The sequence below is a fragment of the Onychostoma macrolepis genome, chromosome 02 (assembly GCF_012432095.1).
Source record: "Onychostoma macrolepis isolate SWU-2019 chromosome 02, ASM1243209v1, whole genome shotgun sequence".
Classification (NCBI taxonomy): Eukaryota; Metazoa; Chordata; class Actinopteri; order Cypriniformes; family Cyprinidae; genus Onychostoma; species Onychostoma macrolepis.
The window spans coordinates 22,368,361-22,391,293 of NC_081156.1; the positions used below are offsets into that span (position 1 = coordinate 22,368,361).

General features: G+C 34.8%; 1 protein-coding gene across 3 annotated transcripts in view; it reads left to right on the top strand.

Moving 5' to 3' along the window:
• The window catches only part of tnr (tenascin R (restrictin, janusin)), a 160,359-nt gene that overhangs the window by 44,393 nt on the left and 93,033 nt on the right, over window positions 1–22,933 (top strand). For all 3 annotated transcript variants that reach the window (XM_058746610.1, XM_058746602.1, XM_058746616.1), the window contains exon 2: window positions 3,037–3,070. The gene's annotated coding sequence lies outside the window, so the exon portion shown is untranslated. The remainder of the gene's footprint in view (window positions 1–3,036; window positions 3,071–22,933) is intronic.

Below are 22,933 nucleotides of genomic sequence, written 5' to 3' on the forward strand. Positions count from 1 at the left end.
TATATAGAGAGAGAGACAAAGAGCATATTTTGTTTACATTACCACTTAAGTGGATCATCAGTATGTCACCAAGGAAAAAAGCCAAGTAGAGCTATTCAAAATCCAAGGACCCCCAAGCTTTTGGGTCCTTGAGCTGTAGCGGGGCGGACAGAGGCAGAAAGTTAGATGAATGGGGTAGGAGCACCTCGATCAATACTAAACCTGGACTGCCCACATGGAAGAGAGAGAGAAGAATTGGGACAGAGTGGTAAATATGAGCTTAACAGATGGAAGCATCTGTGTTTGTTTGAATGAGCTTCTCCTGAGAGTCTTACAACATGCTATAAGCCTGTGCTGCAATGACACATTAAATCTGTGGTAAGACAATGTCTGCTGTCAGTGTGAGCATTTCCTCTTACAAGGCAAAAAGTAGATATTGTTACTCATTAAAATCCCATCAGCCAAAATAACAGTATTCGGTTTCCTAGAATAGCTGTTTCCTCTTTGCTGCTAGTCAGCAGTGTATGGAGTTATTATCTAAACTAATTAGCATTCTTTTTAAGATTCATCACTTAGATTAAGTACATAGATGAAACCTATACATACTTATAGAAATAAACAGAAACCTTGAAATGAAGTTAAAAGGCTGAGTTAATGAAATGATCAAAGAGTCTAGAATGAGTGTAGTATATTGTTAATTCCTTGGAGTGCACAGTGTTATAATAAGACATTTATGTGAGACATATTTAAGGAGATTGGAGCTAATTGTCACAGAATAATGTTCACAAGGACTGTATTTTAGCAACTAGACTATCTTTATCTACAGTTTTGTTTTATAGTTAAAAATGCTTACAATTTTCTTACAATTTATAAATTGGATTATTTTTTTGACAATTTTGTTTCTGAAAAGAAAAAAAAAAAATCCTAAAACAGCCCACGACAAACAACTTAACCTTGACTAAAGGTCAGTGTGAGTCAAATACATTTTCTTTGTCTAATTGTCTCTTCTAATTGTTTTCCTGAGCAATAATGGTTAAAATTTTAAAAACAGCTTTTTTATAGACAAGATTTTATGTATGTGTCTATACAAATATACTAAATATACACTGAAGTAAAAAAAAAAAGTTACTAGTCACACTCTTTTATATTAAATTTATAAATTATAGTTTATATATTTAATTAATTAATTTAATTTATATATTTAACTTTACATTTAATTATTTTTAATTACCTTACCTTAAGTTACAAAATGTTGTCAGTTGACAACATACAAAAACATCACATAACATTCTGTTTTACTCTCCGGTCAATGCCTAACATCTGTGCCACAATTCTACACTATTCTATTCTCCTGGCAAGGACGATGATGCTATGGAAATAGCAGGAAGGATAAGTCCTGCAGATTTATGTCATTCCATTTGCACCAAATTCCTGCATTCAAAGGTCACATCAATACGTCTTTATTTCAAGCACATGCACTATTAATCATTCAATCTCACGTCTGTCATCACAGAGGGCTAATGTGCTGTCTATAGATCTGTCCTGCCTCGAGGGTCACCCTTCACCTTAAAAAGTGTCATTGATTTCTCTGCTTTCACACCAAAGATCTGTGAATATGTGACATTCTGTCTCAGTCTGCATTTTCTTTTTCAAGGTGACAAATTATTCAAATACAATTAAGCATAATAAAAAGATGCATGATTTAATGGAGATAATACCAGACTATCATCTGAGAAACATATCACGAGCCTTGATAGTCATAAAAACAGCACAACTGTGAGTGTGATATTGTCAATCTAGTTTTATTAAATAACCGGTTAATACTGAGTCACTTATATTTAGCTTTATCTGTTTTTGGTCCACCAACACAACTAGTTCCAAAAAAGTTTCAAACGAATTGGTTGAATGAATGATTCAATGACTCCTTCATAAAGACACACTTGTTTCGTTCCTGAATAAATCAGCTTGTTTGAATGAATTAGCCGAATGAACGACTCAGTGATTCACTCATAAAGACAGTCACTTGTCGCCACCTACTGGTGTAACATGTAAACTACAGAAAAAGTCATTGAAATCCCCATCACTAATGGATTGCGCATTATTAATAAAAATGATAACATCTTTATCTGTATGAAAAATTAATTATTCATACTGTCAGTTAATCAATACATACGAAATTACAATCTTTGGCTAATGAGCAGATTACACAGGTCATAGAGTGATTTATTGTAGAATAAGCATTTCCTATAAATCATCAGCAGCACATTCATATGACAGTTGCTAAGGTTCTTCTTAGCTGTAAACCATCACCTAACAAACTAATGAGGCCATATAACTTTGCATATGGTTGTTTTATGTATTTTGTAATCTTTACTTTAAATGTACTGTACTTTTTTGCACTAATGCACGGTGTTTACCAATAATATATTCTGTAGAAAAGAGAAGTGTTTTTGAGCAGCTGTTAAATGAAGGATGGTTTTGCACTCTGCTTATGAAATGAAAGACATTGTTTATTAGGTACAGAACAACCTCTGGTAATTTCTTCCTCAAAAGATGGAACAAAAAATGGAACATTTACAAGCAGAACAAAAATAGTGCCTAATTATGTGTTCTTCAGCAAACTACAGAGACTTTGTCTAACTATGAAAGCATTTCCTAAGACTGCAAGTACAGAAGGGATTTGCGACTAGATTTAATGCTTTTCTATTCTATTCATTTCTGTTTTTAACATGCCCACATTTTATATAACTACTGTGTAAGTGTTGTTATGCTTCTATGACCCTTTTAACCAAAGGACCGGCCTCTTTAAAGCAAACGACACAGAGCATCAAATGGTGGTTTGGGGGCATCTGGAAGAGCTTAACGTTTATCTCCCACCATTCAGATATTGGTTACAGTACAGTTCAGACTGTGCTTGCTATGAATTATGAAAAAGACTGAATTATTATGTAACTTGCTTTTAAAAAGCCACCTTTGAGAATGTGAAAAAAAGGTCAAATCATTACATTGGTGGCTTGATGAAAATAATTGTGCTATTTTTCATTCTCTTTTTTTTAGGAAGACCACTGGTGACTTTGCAGTACATCAGAGGGTAAGTGTGATAGATGTTCAATATTTTTTTTTTATTTTTTTTTTTATCAATGCAAAATTAAATCCATCCATCCAATCCAATATTATTTGCCTATAAAAATATCAAATAACAAAATACAATTACAAAATAACTGTTTTTCTTACTGCATTTGTAAAGAAAGTATTGATAAAAATCAAATCCAAGTTGATGGCGGAGGAAAAAGAGAATTTGAAGCTTCAATGCAGTGGGCAGCACTTTCTTGTCAGTCTAACAAAAACATCACACTGCTTTGTGTTAAAAGGTCAGCAGGGAAAATCTTTATCACTGTCAAACCTTCATTGTAGAGTACTGTTTTTGTTTAGTCCTCAAACAAAAACAATGCTGCATGCAAATGGCAGCATACAGTGTAACAAAACAGCATTTCAGTCCATTTAATTGCTGATTTTGCTTCACACAGGGAAAATTGTGGTCTCTAAGTACCTACCCAGGAGCTAAATCAATGCAAAGACATCGCTCAGTTGCAAAGCTCACCTTCCCTACTTCCTAAAAATCATTTCAAATACCTCTGTATATGAGAGATGTACAAAAAGACAATCGGGGAAATAAAAATACACCATAGTCTGGCCACTCCTCATGCCAGTCACACTTAAAGTAACACCTCTTGCAAAATAAGCGTCATAAGTGGCCCACGCTAGAGAAAACAATAACAGCCTGTGTCTGATAACAGATAGAGAGGAAGTGTAAATAAACAGCACTGTGCATGAAATCAATGGAGTCCAATGCTTTTTCTAAGTCCTGCTAATGCCCTCAGCCTCATAAAGGATCTTTATTAGGCCCACAGTGGGGCGCTTTGTCAGGTTTTGATAATGTCTCGGGGACACCGATGACTGTTAAATCTCTGCTGGTAAAGAGCAGGGCCCAGATGAAAAATGAAATGGAAAATTAGTGGCTGTCCGCAAAGACAAATTATAGAGGGTGGTTATTTCACATAGATTAGGTTCACACACTACTGCTCAAAAGATTTTTTAAAGTCTCTTATGTATGGAAGCTTGTTTCCGCCACACGGTTAAAAAAGGGGGAGAAATCAGAATTCCAAGATTTAAACTCAGGATATAAAAATATAAATATTAAAATCAAATTGATTTGATAAAAAATAAAAATTTCAGGATATAAAATAGTGAATTGTGAGATATAAACCTGCAAATGCAAGAACAAAATTCAAACGTGTGAGATAAAAAGTCATTTACCTTTTTTTATTCTGTGGCACAAACAAAAAACTGAATTGTGAGATATAAACTGAGAATTCTGAGGAAAAAAATCGGAATTTCGAGATGTAACCTCAGAATTGCAAGAAAGTCAGAATTCTTTGTATATATCACGGAATTCTGAAAACAGTTGAAAGTTTATGATTATTTGATTAATAGAACATTCTAAAGAACAGCATTTATTTCAAATGTTTAACTGTGTAAAACAGTACTGCCACTTTTGGTCAATTTTAATCTTTCCTTGCTGAAGAAAATTATAAATATATAATAATACTTATAAATAATAATAATAATAATAAACAATAATTTGTCTATTTAAATGCGTAAAAATCGCTTTAAAAAAAAGAATGAGATGTGACTTCATTTTTATAATAAAGTTTGTGTAAACTGTATTTTGCACTAAGGACAGACACTGTATTCTGCTTTGGTGTGAATATAGCCACACACAGCTAGACCTTCCTCCAAGATGAGAATGGATGGATTCAGGGTCCGGAGTTCAATTCACAGAAAGGCTTTTGTAGTTAAAAGGCCAGACCGTTATAGTGCATGGCCTTTTTTAAAAGCATTTGGCAGAAAGTGGATTAAGTTATTGATTTGTGGAAAATGTCACAGCATAAATATTTGCGTTTTAATGCAGTACAGTGCAATCAGTGTTGACTTTTCTCAATGAGTTTTTCATTTCAGCGCTACAGCTGGAGCGAGCGGAAACTGTTGCCACAATTCATGCGCTTCTCAAATAAGGGCTTATGTGTTTAGCATTGCTGAATGATTAGCATGCAAAATGAAATGAATTGCTTTCATTGATTGAGTTTCACGCTGTTATTAACAGCAATGAAGACAGACAAGAGGCCATGGATGACTTGGCTCTTTGTGGTGGAAAGCATTGACGTTAAAACATATATCTCATGGGATCTCACTTAACCTTTCTGTTTCGCAGTTTAAACGTGATAAATGACTGCATTAAATGAAAGTGAAACATTTTATTATCTTTGACAGCTGTGGAGTACCTTGGATTTCAGGCATTTCTTTTATGTGGAATTTGCCTGTTAAATGAAAATTGTTCATTGTCATTTATTGGTATTATGTGTTGCAGATTATTTTATTTATTAATTAATAGCATCTCTGAAACTTACTTTACCTCAAACATTTAAACTAGGTCATCTGCTGGAGAATGCATGAGGTAGTCCCTTTGTTTATATATATATATATATATATATATATATTTTTTTTTTTTTTTTTTTCTTCCTTGAGGTCAGTCCTCAGAGATCCTTTGTAGGAAGTTTGGAGGCCATTATGTCACCAGGACAAAAGGGGAAAGATGCCATTTTAATTAAAGTTGGCAGATTTACCATCCACATAGGGTTTAAAACATCACCCGTCTGTGCAGATCGAGGCCGAAGTACCAGCGATAAAAATGATTTATGCTAGCCAGGGCAGTGGAGAGATTTCTCTAAGGAATTGGTGGAGGAATTAGCACAGGCATTGGAAGGCTGTACTGTAATGAGGAGGAATGACATTAGATTCATACCCTTAAAAAACGAATGGTGCAGTCAGGCCAAACAATCAGTTACTCTGCCTCAACATGGGCCCAACTCCTGCCTTGAGACTTATTTTAAACCTGGGATTAGAAGACAAAAGATAGTGGATCTGGAAAGAAAGAAAAAAAGATCCCATATTTTCATTAGGCTGCTTAATTAGTTTCACAATAGTTTAAAACAGTTATTTTATAAGACTATGAGTGACAATCAATGAGAAAATGAACTACAGGACATGCTGATTAATGAATCAAATTAATTGTACAGGTGCTGGTCATATAATTAGAATATCATCAAAAAGTTGATTTATTTCACTAATTTCATTCAAAAAGTGAAACTTGTATATTATATTCATTCATTACACACAGACTGATATATTTCAAATGTTTATTTCTTTTAATTTTGATGATTAGAGCTTACAGCTCATGAAAGTCAAAAATCAGTATCTCAAAATATTAGAATATTTACATTTGAGTTTGAATAAATGACCATCCCTACAGTATAAATTCTGGGTATCTCTTGTTCTTTGAAACCACAATAATGGGAAGACTGCTGACTTGGCAATGATCCAGAAGACGAACACTGACACCCTCCACAAAGAGGGTAAGTCACAGAAGGTCATTACTGAAAGGTGTGGCTGTTTACAGAGTGCTGTATCAAAGCATATTAAATGCAAAGTTGACTGGAAGGAAGAATTTGGGTAGGAAAAGGTGCACAAGCAACAGGGATGACCGCAAGCTTGAGAATACAGTCAAGCAAAGCCGATTCAAACACTTGGGAGAGCTTCACAAGGAGAGAACTGAAGCTGGAGTCAGTGCATCAAGAGTCACCACGCTCAGGCGTCTTCAGGAAAAGGGCTACCAAGCCACTTCTGAACCAGAGACAACGTCAGAAGCATCTTAACTGGGCTGTGGAGAAAAAGAACTGGACTGTTGCTCAGTGGTCCAAAGTCCTCTTTTCAGATGAAAGTAAATTTTATATTTCATTTGGAAATCAAGGTCCCAGAGTCTGAAGGAAGAGTGGAGGCACAGAATCCATGTTGCTTGAAGTCCAGTGTGAAGTTTCCACAGTCAGTGATGATTTGGGCTGCCATGTCATCTGCTGGTGTTGGTCCACTGTGTTTTCTGATGTCCACAGTCAACGCAGCCATCTACCAGGAAATTTTAGAGCACTTCATGCTTCCTTCTGTTGACAAGCTTTATAGAGATGCTGATTTCATTTTCCAGCAGGACTTGGCACCTGCCCACACTGCCAAAGGTACCAAAAGCTGGTTCAATGACCATAGTGTTACTGTGCTTGATTGGCCAGCAAACTCGCCTGACCTGAACCCCATAGAGAATCTATGGGGTATTGTTAAGAGGAAGATAAGAGACACCAGACCCACAATGCAGAAGAGCTGAAGGCCACTATCAGAGCAACCTGGGCTCTCATAACACCTGAGCAGTGCCACAGACTGATCGACTCCATGCCACGCCGCATTGCTGCAGTAATTCAGGCAAAAGGAGCCCCAACTAAGTATTGAGTGCTGTACATGCTCATACTTTTCATTTTCATACTTTTCAGTTGGCCAAGATTTCTAAAAATCCTTTCTTTGTATTGGTCTTAAGTAATATTCTAATATTTTGAGATACAGATTTTTGACTTTCATGAGCTGTAAGCTCTAATTATCAAAATTAAAAGAAATAAACATTTGAAATATATCAGTCTGTGTGTAATGAATGAATATAATATACAAGTTTCACTTTTTGAATGGAATTAGTGAAATAAATCAACTTTTTGATGATATTCTAATTATATGACCAGCACCTGTATATATCTTTGCTTATTTTGTTAACTAAAACTATTAAAAATCATTTTCAGTAATTGAAATATAGCTCTGTGTGTGTGTGTGTGTGTGTGTGCGTGTTTCCTTGAAAACTGAAATCAATAATTTGAGGTTAAATTGCAAAACTTTCTACAACTAAATAAAATTAATGAAAGATAAATAGAAATATTTAAAAACTAATAATAAAAATTATAAAAACCAAACAAAATTATTAACAATAAAATTAAAAGGAAAATGAAAAATATAAAAAAATTTAATCTAAATAATAATAAAATAACACTGGAATATAGTATATTAATATTTGCTGATAAAAAATCCTCCAGGTCATGAAAAGAAGAATTTAAGGCATTGGATTACTGAAGTAGACATTATAAAAATTGGCTGAATGATTCAGCGTTTTTGAATGAATCATAATGTAATAACTCACTTATTAAGACAGTCTCTTGTTTTTTTTTCTATGAGTCATTGTTTTTAAGCATATTGGTTGAATGAATGATTCAATGACTCACTCGTAAAGAAAGTCAGTTGTTTAGTTTCTGAATGCAGAGGCGTCATGCCACAGGCACATGCCCCCTCAGATTTTTGAGCCAAGTAGATTTTGAATGCAGCTTCCAAAAGACGATTAATATTTTCTATATTTAATACAATCACACCGGCGTGATTAGATGGTTCAGTGCGTCATATCATCAGCTGCTAAATTCAAATCTGCGTTCGCTGTCTGGCGCTGAGCGTTTTTACAGCACTGCGCATTATAACCAATCACACACAATGCTGTTGAGCTTATGAATGCAATGACCAATCAGAGGTGTTCAGATGAGTCATCGCTAAAATGCCAACGTTTTCTTCACTTGCTCGCTGACTGAATACCTTTTTCTGGCGAATTCTCTCGTTAGAAACAGCAAAGCGCAAATATGTGTACGAATCTGTAAGATATTCATTTCATAGTGTAAACAGCTTCAGTGATTTTAATGGGGGTTTTGAGAGTGCTTTAACTCTAGACACTCAGTGAAAATGTTCTTTGATAATTTAAATGTTATTTGCTCTCTTTCTGTACAATGAAAGTGTTATGATTAGTAGCCTAAATTATGATATTTTTATTCACATTAATTTTCAATGTTAAATTCACATTAAATATAAAGTCTAACGTATTAAAAATATGTTATGGCATGACACCCATATCTGCTAATTAAGTAAACAGACAGGTTTTTATGCATAGTTAATAGATTACATTATTAGGTTACTTTGACCATTGCCCACTAGATCAACTAACATAATCTATAAGGGTGAGAATCAAGATATTTTATGATATAGTGAATGCATTTGGGAATGATTAGCCATATTTTAGATACTCTGTTCCACAGTACATAGTACCAGTGCTCAGTAAAACTATAATTCCAGTTCCAAGATACACTATTTAAAATTCAATAAAACATTTATAATTTTCCATCTAGTATAGAATCAGATCATTACTTTTGTGGCTGTAGGATCTGCAGCTCTCTGTTATAATAGAGAGACAGCCTAAATCCCTTAATTATAACCCTGATCTTCCAATTGCACATCCTTAGTTAGTTTGCTTTCAGCTAAGAAAAATTCTGTGCACGAAGAATCCAAAACACTTGGACTGGTTCCCTTAAGCTCACATCTTTGCATGTTTACAGAGAAAGAGTACCAAGAAAAAATGAGAGCTTGCTTTGTTGATATTTCCACTTTGACCTCAGTACAGTTAAGAGTCAAAGACTAGCTCTCATAGCGCTCAGCTGTTGGTAATGGTCTCAGAAGCTTCGTTTCTATACTTAGGCAGCCAGTTTTGAGGAAGAAAGGCAAATGTTTGAAGCATTTATGTGTGCAAAGGGTCTGCAAAGACTCCAGGCACCAGATGCTGGAGACATGAAAGCAGGACCTTCAAAAACATTACACTCCCTTTGTTTCTCCACCTCAAACTGCTTATTCTGCTGAGAGCCCCTCTTTCCCATGAAACGAAGCTGAATTGATTCTGTGAAAAGATAATCATATTATTCCTCTCCCCCATGGAGAGACAAGGCGATTGCATCTCTGGCGTGGTGTTGTCTGTCAGCATTGGAATTTTTAATTAGCACCTGGAAGCTCATATTTTATGCCTCCCCACAGCACATTTGAGAGGAGGCCATTCGAAAAACTGTTCATGTAACCATTTGGAGCCTCAATACTGTCTCCACACGAGCGAGTATTGGGAGAAAGCAAAGGGAGAGATGGAAAAACATTGCTGTATTTGTGAATAGAGGTGGGCAATGGGTTACTAGGTCAGCAATAGTAAGCACTTCACATTTACATATTCAGCCTCAGCATTGTATTATGAATCATGTATTTTTTGAGGATTTTCTGGACTATATTTTCTTTAACCTAACATATGGTATTTTATATGTAACTAACACCAGTGGTTCTCAAATGGTTGTAGAAAATTGTAACAAAAGACACTGTGTCTGATTCGATAAGCATGTGCATGTATTTGTGTGCAAAACCTGTATATGACAAAATCTTATAAATTGTTCTAATTTGAATTTGTTAAATGTTATAAATAATCTACAAAATTTAAATTAAAAATTTAGTTAGAATTCCAAATCAAAAGTTTCCACAAAAATATTGAGCAGCACAACTGTTTTCAACACTGATAATAATAAGAAATGAGTAGCAAATCAGCATATTAAAATGATTTCTGAAGGATCAAGTAACTCTGAAGACTGGAGTAATTGCTGCTGAAAATTCAGCTTTGCCACAGGAATAAAGAACATTTGAAATATAATTTAAAATGTAGTAATAACTGTAAACTGTAATAATATTTCACAATATAATATTAGCAATATTACTATTTTTACTGTATTTTCTGATCAAATTAATGCAGCCTTAGTGAGCATATGAGACTTCTTAAACACTTAAATAATATTTTGGAATATCACTGCTTTTACTGTATTTTTTGATTGGTAAGAAGTCTGCTTTCAAAAAACATCTTGCCAAACCCAAAATATTTAAACAGTATATAGTCAAATTTAGTAGATGAAAGTTTTACAAAAAACAACAGAACAACAATAGAAAAGTCAAAGTAACAAATAAAACATGGCGAAAACCCTTGAGAACTGTGGACTGTGGCTGCGGTGATGTATTCATACAGCATACATCTTTACAGCCATAGTTAACACACTCCACCCTGCATGTTTATTAGTGCTCAGGCATGCACAACAGCGGATGTTGAAGTTATTCACCCCGAGAGTGATGGGAGCTTCTGCCACTCCGCGCAGCGTGGACAGCTGGGGTCAGTTTAATTGCGAACAGGTCAAGCAATAATGAAAGCCTTCCCCCCCGCGAACAACCACAGGGCAGCCGCACAGACAGGTCCACACAAAATACTGCATAAAGTTTGTCCGGCTAAATCACTATTGGTTATTTATCAGCTTGTCATGGAAGTGCATGGATATTAACGACAAATAGGTCTAGCAAAGCATTATCTAAACAACTCTCTGATTCAAGCGTGCTTGTGAGTCTCTTTTGTTAATTACTAATTGCCAGGATTAGATCTGAGATCCATTGCCTCATGCATTTTAAATGAGGTGAGTCTCAATGATTTCTTATTAGTGCCTCTGCACAAACACTGCATCCATGGTATATTGAGCTCCTCTAAGTACACAGCAAAAATAGCAGGATGCTCTTCCTAGGATCTTTTAATGAATATAATAAAGTACATTCTTTCCTATAGAGCTGGACTCTGATATGCTGAGTCACCTTGTTTGTGAGGCTTAAACACATTGCTTCACTTTTGCTTTGTTGTTGTACGTTCTCCAAAGGAATGAATACAGCATATTGAGGCTTTGTTGGCCTCATTTACGGATAAATACATTTTTTATTCAAGCAGAGGAGTGACCTTGTAAAAGAGCCGGCACAGATATACATCATCACACTTACCGAACACTGAATGCGACCTGGTTGAATGTAATGCATTCTGTTCAACACGCTGTCATGCTCACCGAAAAACAGACATTGGGAGGGAAAGTAGACCTAAATATTTAAACAGAAGGAGGTCAAAGGATACAGCGAAAGCATCAATTTATTTAAAAAAAAGAAGTGATGGAGACAGAGGAGGTGCACAGATGTGCTGGATGCGTTCATCACAGTGGAAAAGTCTTAGCTTTTGAATATTAATTAGGTTAGGCACTAAAAATTTGAAATATTTTGATTAATAGATGATGTATTAATCAAAGCACGCAGAACAGTATTTGCTCATTTCCAAGTCAAAAAATGTCCAAATCAATAGAAAATTGAGTTGCTATTTTTCAACGTACCACAAAGTTTTCATTTCTCAGGGATTTGAGGGAGTAATTTTTCTTGCTGATCAAATCAAATGCTCAAATCTTCATTCGTCTGCCACTGTTGGTCCCAGGATTTTGTAGCTCAGTGGATAAATGGATCAGTCTGAATGTTAAGTAGCATTTTTGATTCGAGTACACAGGGTTCTGGGCTCTAATGTGCCCTAATCTAACATTTTATTATAATAATTCAAAATTGCAGTTCTGCAGCAATAAGTGGGGCACATTTCTTATTATTTTATTTTGTGGTTTCATTAGAATAGACAGTGAGGTGCATAAATGCAATAGATTGGGATGTGCCTAATTATTTGGTAAGTAAAAAAAAAATAGCTTCCTACAATGACCATACAGACCATTTTTCTCAACCTCACCAGAAAACAACTGTTTACTCCTCTCTTGCTAAATTTCCCAAACTAGCTGACTCCTTATTGATTGATGTTTTTATTTTAATCACATGTACAGTATTACGTGTACGTAACTCTGGTCTGAAGCTAACACAGTGTAGTAGTTCTGCTTTCTGTCTTCATTACAGTACAAAAAGCTTCTATTATTCCAGCTTGCTTTAGCCCCATTGAAGATAAATGAAGAAGAAATTTTTAACACATTCCTCTTCGGCAAGGAGATCTCCACATTATATTCCCACCCACCTGGAAATTAATTGGTAGTCTGTGAGATGGAAAGAGAGTGAAATTCAGGCTCCATCTGCTTGTTCATGCTGCCATACGTGCACATTAATTCTACACATCTCTTATTGCTGTGCTATTATAATATCCCGATTCTTTCATTTCTTAATGAGCACAAAAGAAAAACATTCTGGCTAATTTGAAAGTGGCAACTTATCACTGACAGTGCAGAGAGTGGAGAATGAGGGGTTTTGCTTTGAAATTGTACTTGTTTTAGATATAAACCACACTCTCAAAAAGGGTTGGGAACTGACAATACTTTTATTTATTTAACACCGAATGATGTTCATTTTTGTTAACTGTTCTAGCACATGCATCCTTCCCCAAAAGTATAAGGAATATTGAAAATATTCAGATTTTATCGCAATAATTGTTCAACAGTTCCACTGAATCTACAGACAGTGGACGCAGTGTAATCCACTTCCCAAATGAAAGACTCTTGATCCGTTCCACCAAAAACAGACCATGTGAGCAGTGTAGTGTGATTACAGAACAAATGAATCATTTAGTGAATAAACATACTGTCTAAACAGTGTATTATGATTCCTGAATGACTGACACTTTTGAGGTGGTTCTTTTTAGTGAATTAAAAACATACAGCACCACCAGTGTAGTCTGGTTCCCAATCATTCAACCCTAATGAGTCAGTTTTTTTTTTCAAACACATACAGCTGTATGAGACCTAAATCAGAAGATAAACAAATGTATAATGAAATACGCACAGTATATGTTGTCAGTAGTATTTAAAAAAATATATTAATGAATTAAATGCATTAACATATTTTGTTTGTTTAGTATTGTTGAATTTTGTTGAAGTTAATTATTGGACTTCACTTATGCCATCTCTAAAATGATGGTACCTTAATGGAAGTGTTAAAATACTGGAATCATTAAGAATAATCAAAACCAGAATCATTCAATTCCATCCCAACTATCTGGCAGCTTCATTATTAATTTAACATCACAACAATACGTATGAACACTGTTTAGAAAATAGGGTGATAGCAATCATAACTGCTAGATAACTATTTTAAAAGGTTATCTCACCCACAAAAAATAGAATAAATAAAAAATTCAGACGACCGTGTAAAACAAGGACTTTTGCAAAAGCCTTTGCCAGCTGGTAACCCTAATATGACTAGCATATTTTCTCGCCTTCAGCAAGTCATTTATGTCTACTGGGTGAATGTTTAGTTACCTAATTAATATTTCATATCTTACACCCCGGGTAGATAGCATATCGAAAACATGGGTTGGCTTTGATAAGAAAGTGCCAGTCGGTGCATAGAAATCCACTAACGACCGTTTTCCTTGTGCTACAATACTAAAATATATAAATTTATGCAGCACTATTGCATTGATGCGGAAATCCTATTTCCACCCACGAGAAGATGAAGTTTCACCTATCCAGCATTGAGTTCATTGCACATTCCTTTTATTTTAGATTCACTACCTCACTAGATGGAGAGGAAGCATCCAAGACGTTTAACAGAACCTCCATTTATTACATAACCATGCATTTATATACCACATTACCTGAGGGATGACTTTAAAGAAGAATTGGCTGTTCTTTACAGACAGTATATTGGGCGAGCACTGCATGTTGTGTCTGAAAAAGAAGCAGAGCTTGGGTGCAGGGTACATTACATCAATCATGCTAATCCTCCTGTTCCGAATCAGAGAGCCAGCTAAGCCAGAGGGAAGCAGTTGAAGTTCTAGAATCGCTCTTTGGAAGACAAGCCTGTAATTTGATAAAAAGTGCAGGAAGGGTGAAAAGGGATCTGAGAATGAGCTGTACGCCGTATCATTTCTGTGATGAAAATTGTGATGTTAACGCCGCCTGTAAATAACGACCGCAGATGGCTACTCCTCTGGTGTTTGCATAGAGGTTGTGGCACAATTCTCAGTGGTATGAGGTGAATACTGATTTTAAAAGGGGGCAATTAGTGTTGGCGGAATATGATCAAAATGCATTTATTCTCAGAACTGGGCCATTGGCTATACCTGTCCTTACGTAAATAGATTATTTCATCTCTATAGCACAGGAGCATAAACTATTAATGGAACCACCTTGTGTGTGTTCCAAACAAAAAGAGAAATACCACAATAAGTACAAATTATCCCAAGGCTAGGTTTCTTTATTACTACGTTGTTCTCAAAACAATGATAATAAAAACAGGTAAACAGAACAAAATGTTCAAATGTGTGCAGCACTGCAGAGCATTTCCCTTCACTAGTTTATTAGATTCAGTCAGTACACATTTTCTGAATCATTCCTCAGTGAGACTTAACCTAAGTTGAAAAATAAGAAACCCTTAAGGAACCGTTAGTATTAACGCATTCCCCTTTAAATCACCTAGAACATTATTACATGGCCTAGGCACCAAACCATAGGTAGATGTGCTTGGCAGAACTAAGTTTGGCTTTCTAATTACTCCTAATAGGAGGCCCCTATCGATTCTGTGAGCGGGCATTGATTGGTTGGATTTTAAAAAGGCATGTGTCTAGACTCCCCCTCCGAATGCCTCAGAGGCTGAAGCGGACACCCCCTGCTGCGCACTCTCACCCTCTAAAGCAAAGACAGGGAGTCATCGATTACTAGGAAAACAATGTGCGTACGTGCACATCCAGATGGCAGCCAATATTGGCTAAGTGTTTGTTTTTATCTGGTGCAATCACAGGAACTTCCACCTTACAGAGAGAGGTGACTAAAGACCAGCAGGTAGAGTTGTTTGACTTACTGGTTTAAGTGTGAGACTTCAATATTCAAATCCTTTGTTTCTTTTAGAACTGTCAATCCATTTCATTTTTAAATTCAAATTAGTTAAAAAAAAAAAAAAAAAAATGTTGATAATTAAAAATCCCATAATATAAAATTTGCTTGATTAATTGCTTAAAGGGATAGTCCACCAAAAATGAAAATCCTGTCATCTTTTACTTACCCTATGTGACTTACTTCCTTCTGTGGAACATAAAAGAATATATGTTGTAGAACTGAAGAGCTTTGGTTCCCTATGACTGGAATGGAAGTTGATTTGGTTACCAACGTTCTTCAAAACGGAGTAAATGATGACAGAATTTTCATTTGTTGGTGGACTATCCCTTTCAATTTTTTATATATTTTTTAAATGTTCTTTACAGTTAATTGAACTAAATGAATATATCAAAATGACAGCTCTATTTTTTTGCCCTGGATTGAACTTTACTAACACTGTGCTTTGAGCTCTGACTCTCAAGACAGAACAAGTACAATGACAATCTACTGCTAACAATGCAATAAGTATTCACTGCCAGTTCTAGCTCTTATTGCCTTGGGAGAAGAAGGTGATGTGCAAAGCGATGATGGCATGATGTAATACAGGATCAGTCCCATTGCAATTGAGGTGGATTTAAACCGTGGCAAACAGAAAGGCTGAGGGGCACTACTCAGAGTTACTAAGCATCAGTGAACTTAAAGAACACAAAGAGGCAGAGATAGAGATGTGGAATGATAGAGGGGAAATCAATATACAAGTTCTGAATACCTGGCTGAGATGTTCAACAAATTTAACAAGCAAACTCATTATTTTGAGATTTAGTTTTCCATCATTTTCTTTTACAGCTTATTCTCCAGTGATAGGTCACCCAAAATATATTTTGTCATCATTTACTTGCTACCATGCTTTCTGTATGACTTACTTTCTTTTGTAGGACACAAAATATTTGAAGAGTATTCATGGCATGCTGCTGCCATCCAAAGTAGATGGTGACCAGTGGATGTCAAGCTACAAAAAGGACAATATAAGCACCACAGTAGTCCATATGATAACTAAAATTATTGCTGGACAGTTGTCACCATTCACTTTTTTTATATATGGAAAAGAGCAGCTTGGACATTTTGCTATATAAAAAAAGAACTCCTTAGGTGTTCCTTGATAGAAAACGTAGATAGAGCACTTTTATTAGTTTAAATTAAGTTTATATTTCCTCAGCTCAATATTCAGCTGCAACACTTTCTCTACTACTTAAAGTTATTCTCATACTAACTGGTTTAAACAGATATTGACTAGAGGAAAATGCATTATGACAACAATAAGCACATTATGGAGGCATTTCTTTTTTATGCCCAAAACACTCTCAAAGACAGTTACCACTACCACAATTACTATCATGGCAGTAAACTGATACCAGATCTCACTTTGATGTGCTTAAAATGTCAAATGGCTGCTTTACATTGAAATCCATCCAATTTCAGGCAATGACAAGCATTAGACACAAGATGGATAAGTGGGTGGAATCAGGATTTAAATGAAAGTTAAATCATTCGCTCCACTAATGAAACATGAAGCTATTTGGATCCTTTCACTGGAGTCGGGTGCATGTAATGCTTTGGTGCATTGCGTACCTGCATCCTGCTTGATTGCAATTTATTTTTAGGATATGGAGACAGTGGGGGCAGAATGAACGAACCATTTTCTTATGTGACAGAGGAGAAAACAGCTGCAGAGTTGGCAGCAATCTCTCATAGACATGCCTTTGTCCTTGGGGACATCAGTACTGTCCAGTATACAAATAATAAACTGGAATCAACAAAATTGATTGTTTTATATATATATATATATATATATATATATATATATATTCTATATATAATGAAGAGATGATCTAAGAATGAAAATCTGTGTCTGTCTGTCTTCATTCATCCTGTGACAGGTGCCCAAATAGCATTCTGAGTCTACCAGTCGCACTATTCAGTAAAAAATCCAGGCAAAAATGTTGACCCATGCAGTAAATTAGACGTCACAGAAAGGTCTTGGAGCCTGTGCTGGTGTAATGATCATAAAACGATCATAAAATTCAGTGATGGATAAAACAGAAATATGGTTCGTGTTTGGTGATATAAATAACCATGAGCAGATTGACAGTTATATGCCCCCGTCCTATACCAGTAAAACCCCAGCATGCTCAGGAGGATGACATCTCTTGTTATGACATCTCTCAGATAGAAGTAATGTCTAGTGCACTAATTGAAAATTTGGGCCTTAACGCAATGTTTTTAAGTTCATTTTTACTCAACAGGTGTTTGACAAAATGATTTTGGCATTCTATTTTTTTTTGGCATTTGCTCTTAACTGCACCATCTTGAACTGTGAAATTATTAAGTAAATTACAGTACAGCATGTGCAGGCCAAATTATAGACTGCCACGGGCCTCCAAAACCTAAGGCCATGTGGTCTGAGATGCCAAAGCTGAAAACGAGGACCCTGAGCACACAAAGTATAAACTCACAACTCTAATATGGCGAATACAGTGTGAGCTGACCACTAATATGTAACATGTAACATGTAAGAAGACAGTCTAACATTTTAGATTCCCTACAAAGGTCCTAGCTAGAACTGAGAATTCAGACTTATCTGAGTAGGAATCCAGAACATATCAGTACCGTATTGCTAATTTTTAAATTAATCATTATCCTATATTAGATATTTAATTGTGCATTCTCATTTACTGTGCTCATACACTCAGATTACACTACTGTTCACACTTGTTGAGTCTGTAAGAATGTTTTTAAAAGAAGACTCTTATGCTCACCAAGGTTGCATTTATTTGATCAAAAATATAGCAAAAACCAGTGATAATGTGAAATATTATTACAATTTAAAATGCCTGTTTTCTATTTTAATATATTTTTAAATGCAATTTAGGTAACACTTTACAATAAGGTTCATTAGTTAACAACATTAGTAAACATGAACTAAGAATGAACAATACATCTACAACATTTATTAATCTTAGTTAATGTTAATTTCAGCATTTACTAATGCATTATTAAAATCACAAGTTGTGTTTATTAACATTAGTTAATGCACTGTGAACTAACATGAATAAACAATGAACAACTGTATTTTCATTAACTAACATTAACAAAGGTTAATAAATAGTGTAATAAATGCATTGTTCATTGTTTGTTCATGTTAGTTAATACATTAACTAATGTTAACAAATGACACCTTATTGTAAAGTGTTACCGCAATTTATTCCTGTAATAGCAAAGCTGAATTTTCAGCAGCCATTGCTTCAGTCTTCAGTGTCACATGATCCTCAGAAATCTGGCGCTCAAGAAACTGTATAGTTTTGTAGAAAATGTGATACTTTTGTTTTTCAGGATTCTTTTTTGTAACAATATAAAAGCATTGAAAATGAACATTGGTTTTTCATATTTTATATTATAATGTTCTGTTGCTAAAATTTATGTATAGTCTTTTTTGAAGCATTGTTGGATTTTTGTTTATTTACTTAGACATTGTATGATAAAATTTTAATACTGGCCATTTATTATAAATAGCATGAAAATATTTTTCGGCTTATGGGCCAGAATTTAAATCTCTATGTTATTAAATATTACAGTAATAAAAGTGCAAAATGGTCACAGTTTTAGCATAAAACTTTTGCAGAGTACAAACCTACAACTTTTCAATTATTAGTCACCAGCCTTGGTTTTCAACATGTAAGCTACACCAAGTCTGAAGGTAAACTTTGAAAATGTATTATGTAGGAGTTTTATGATTGTTTAATAAGTTCATCTTATAACATGATAGAGACTAGCTTTATAAACATTGGCAATCTTCATTCTATGATTATCAAAAAAGTACTCCGTCTAGACTGCTGAATTTCCATGAAGACGACAAAGTATTTCCATAGCTCATTTCCAAGCCCACCTCATCAGGTGCAATTTCACAGTAACTGTCACAGTATTTAATTTCCCATTTCCACTGGCTGCCTCCAACCAGAACTCACTGGTTTAAGACAGAACAGAATAGGCCAATAGCATTTAATTGCCTGGTTTTATGGCAACTGCAGAGAAGTAATAGCTAGTCAGCAATTCTGTCCACATGATAGATTCTGCTGATGGTCGTGGGCTCTACAGCAGTGTAAGGAGGAGTTAAGGCAGTGATGCAGGGCTAAGGAAGAGCAGGTGAGGCCAACAGGCAGGCCAAACTTACCATCAATCCACATGCTCTTCATCAGTCTCTCACTGGAGTTCACATAACTGCTAATAACTAACTTTGATATTAGGGGTGTACCAGGATGACGCAGGCCTGCTGGGATAGGATAAAATAAAAATATTAAACATTTTTCTGTTGGTTTTCTGAAAGGGACAATTGACCCCAAAATGAATTCTGTCATCATTTACTCATCATATGCTTCAAAATTATATGAATTTCTTATACGTTACCATTCAAAAGTTTGGGATTGTGAAGATTTTTTTTTTTTAAACTCTCTTACAGTATGTTCATCAAGGCTGCATCTGAACAATAATACAGTAAAAACAGTAATATATATATATATATATATATATATATATATATATATATATATATATATATATATATATATATATATATATATATATATATATATTACTGGGCCCGGGTAACTTTTGAGGTCTGGTACAAATTATGATACAAAACAAAAATACATAGTCTATAGGCTCATATGGATTACTCATTAAAAGATCGCGATCTCGATTCAAACACACTCAATCTTATCCAGAGAGAGAGCAGCGCTCATCATAAACTTCATTTTTGAAACAGCTTTACAAACAGTCTGCACAGTAGGCTACATTTCTGTGTTGCAAACATTAAATAATAATGAAAGTATTGGGGTAAAAGTTTATAGTCCGGATATAGACTCTGACTGAAACTGACTTGTGGAGCTGATTTTACGCTAAATGATTGTAATGGGCGGCGCTAGGGCTAGCTGGTGCTCCAGCACCCCTAAAAAGACCATAGTTTAATAAAGATTAAATAATACAAAAACATGTGTCTACTTGCACAAGCATAACTCGTGCAATGGAATACTACGTGACGTGATTTGCAGTCGCACATTTCGTAATGTCACAGCATTTTATTTTAAAAAATTGATCGATTCCTTGTGCCAAGTAGGCTAGGCCAGCTCCCGACAGATTTTTCCAGTAAACTAGTCGAACGTTTATATTAAATATATTAATATAATAACCTACTAAACCATCTTTTAAAAAGCATTTAGGCGTATTATAGCCTACATTCCGCGCTCAAGCGTGCGCATAAAGCTTGCTGCAAAGCACTGGCAAAAGTAATAATTATGAATGCATCGGGGAAAAGAAGACATTTTAATTATTTATTACTAAACTAGTGCTTTCTCGGTTAGTGTCGGCTGCAAACGCCGGCACTGACTCTCCACAGTAGGCTAATGGACGTGCACAATTTCATACTGACTACATAATTAGAGAAGATTTGTTCTTTATTTGAATTAGTTGGTAGTAGACATTTCAAGCTTTCTATAGATTTGTTTCAGTTTAGTTTGTCTGTGAGCCGGTTCTTTGTTGCGACGCGCTCCATCCACAGAGACTACATGAGAAGACAGAAAGCACATCCAAAAATGAATTAGTATTTTAAGCTCTTTCCGCAGGAAAAAAAAAAAAAGATTGCGCGGGCGCCCCCATGTCATAAATTAAGCGCGATAATAGGCCTACTCCTTACACTCCTCATAAATACATTGAAATGCACCTACAGCAATTTTATTATTAATATAATAATAATAATAATAACCTGTTTTGGTCATATTTACTATTGCCCAGTTCCCCCTGTCATTGATAGCATCCCCTGAGCACCTGCCTTTAAAATTCTCTGTCGCAGCCCCGATTATAAATGTTACGTTATGCCAGAAGGTAGCGAACGGTGACTGTTAAAATGTATCTGATGTCTAATTCATTCAACCAAGAGATTCGTTCAAAAACGAAACAAGTTCATATTTCAAATAATTTTAACATTTTTATTTTAATAGGCTCATTTATAACATTTTACAATCATTTAAATAAAACATTTTGTAAGAAACCTAAGTGAATAGCCTACATATTATTTTGTATTTGTCTAATGTTTTGCTTCAGAATCTTAACACTGATGATCTATAACACACAATGAATACGATCCATCCGCTTAAATTACAAGGGATTATATTTCTCATAGTTATAATATATTATAAGTGTCATATCTTGCCACGTAACTTATGTTACTTTACTTAAAGCAGACAAAGACCACTTATAAGTAATAATAATAACAATATATTTTTTTTCTCAAACAGCCATAAGATCAGATAGCAGATCAGATGAATGTGTAATATTACACATTTGCTTTGAACATTTATATATATATATATATATATATATATATATATATATATATATATAATATCAGTTTGATTATTTTGATGGCACCCTTTAGACAGCTGTTGATAAGTAACTCTGCAACTACATGTCAACTAGCAGTCATGAGAGTATTAGTAGTGTGTCTGTTGAATATACTGTATGCTAACACTTTAATTTGATGGTTCCTCAATAGACATACTGAGTATAGGATACTTTGCAAGTATGTGAACATTCTACCTACCCTACCTAAGTCTACTAATACAATTAGTTTTATATATATGTAAACATTGCACTCGAGAGATGTAGTAAGGTACTGTGCAGATCTTAAATAAACAATGTCAAGCTATGATATAGCCCATTATAAATGAAGTAGATTTAATATGGTGTTCACTGTGTTATCAATAATCATAGTCTTAAAAGTTATAACCACAAATACGTAAGTACTATAATGTATTATAATTGTTGTTATGATTATTCATGAGATTTTATAACACATTATAAGGTATTTTATAATGCATTATGCATTCATTATAATGCCTTAAGAATACCCTTATAAAGTATTATAAATACGGGCTTCATAGAAAGTGTTACCTAATTATTTTGTTACATCATAAATGTCTTCACATTTGATACATTTATTGCCTCTTTGCTGAATAAAAGCATTAATTTCTTAAAAATATCTTACTGACCCCAAAGTAGTGCGTTTGTCAGTTTGTAACTATGAAAGAACAATGAAGATTCTGTCTGATATATTTTTTGATGTTCCATGGAAAAAGAAAAGAAAATCATACAACATGAGGGTGAGTAAATGATGACAGAACCTTTATTACTGGGTGAACTATCCCTTTAATTCTGTAAATTGGGCCGCAAACACACACACAAAGCACTTTTTTGCATTATAGACAAATCTCAAATGGGATTGAACTGATCGACTTTCCGTCAGATAGCACACAAATATCCATAATGAAAAATGACTGCATGCATATATCTTACCAGAGATACAGTCGAAAAGCATCATTCAAAAGGAGGTGGGAGGGACGCAAGCTGTCTGAATAAACCATCTCCTCTACTCTTGA